Source organism: Schistocerca gregaria, chromosome 4, assembly GCF_023897955.1.
Source record: "Schistocerca gregaria isolate iqSchGreg1 chromosome 4, iqSchGreg1.2, whole genome shotgun sequence".
In the NCBI taxonomy this organism is placed as follows: domain Eukaryota; kingdom Metazoa; phylum Arthropoda; class Insecta; order Orthoptera; family Acrididae; genus Schistocerca; species Schistocerca gregaria.
The window spans coordinates 210,013,431-210,014,640 of record NC_064923.1 but is presented as its reverse complement, the minus strand read 5'-3'; the positions used below and the strand labels follow the sequence as shown (position 1 = coordinate 210,014,640).

Below are 1,210 nucleotides of genomic sequence, written 5' to 3'. Positions count from 1 at the left end.
ACCCAATACGCCATAATGGCGCCTGGTAGTGGGTACCCCATACCGCTACTATTCATTCCCTTTCCTGTTCGACTCGCTAATAGGTTGAGGGAAAAAGGACTCTGCCTGCCTCCGAATAAGCCCAAATTTCTCGCATCTTTGTGATCCTTAAGCGAGTTGCATGTTGGCGGCAGTAGAATCGTTCTGCAGTCAGTTTCAAATGCCGGTTCCCTGAATTTTCAGAATGAGATTTTCACTCTGCAGCGGAGTGTGCGCTGATATGAAACTTCCTGGCAGACTAAAACTGTGTGCCCGACCGAGACTAGAACTCGGGACTTTTGCCTTTCGCTGGCAAGTGCTCTACCATCAGAGCTACCGAGCACGACACACGCCCGGTACTCACAGCTTTACTTCTGCCAGTATCTCGTCTGCTAGCTTCCAAACTTTACAGAAACTCTCCTGCGAACCTTGTATATCAGCGCACACTCCGCTGCAGAGTGAAAATGTCATTCTGGAAACATCCCTCAGGCAGTGGCTAAGCCATGTCTCCACAGTATTCTTTCTTTCAGGAGAGCTAGTTCTGCAAGGTTCGCAGGAGAGATTCTGTAAAGTTTGGAAGGTAGGAGACGATATACTGGCAGAAGTAAAGCTGTGAGTACCGGGCGTGAGTCGTGCTCGGTAGCTCAGATGGTAGAGCACTTGCCCGCGAAAGGCAAAGGTCCCGAGTTCGAGTCTCGGTCGGGCACACAGTTTTCATCTGCCAGAAAGTTTCCTGAATTTTCTTAGTAGTGTTACTCGAAAAGAATGTCGCCGTCTCTCCATAAATTTCCATTTGACTTCATGAGGCATGTCCGTAAAGCTACCAGTAACAAGTCTAGCACCCCACATCTGTATTGCTTTGATGTCTTTATTTAATCCGACTTGTTACGGATCCCAAAGCCTCGAGCAGTAATCCAGAATAGGTTGCGCGAGCGTGCTATATGCGGTCTCCTTTACAGGCGTGTCACATTTCCCTAGAATTTTCATAATGAGCCGAAGTCAGGCATTCACCTACCCTACCATAAACCTCACATGCTCGTTCCATTTTATATCTTTTTGCAACGTTGCGCCCAGATATTTAAACGACCTGACTGTGTCAAGCAACGCACTACTAGTGCTTTATCCGAACGCTGCTGGTTTGTTTTTCCGCTCGTCTGGTCTCTAAATTACACCCTGACCACATTCGACAACA

General features: G+C 47.8%; 1 non-coding gene across 1 annotated transcript; it reads left to right on the top strand.

Moving 5' to 3' along the window:
* Positions 1 to 651: 651 nt before the first annotated feature.
* On the top strand, positions 652 to 725 carry Trnas-cga (transfer RNA serine (anticodon CGA)). The gene has a single exon. It is a non-coding gene; the product is annotated as a tRNA-Ser (tRNA).
* Positions 726 to 1,210: the final 485 nt, after the last annotated feature.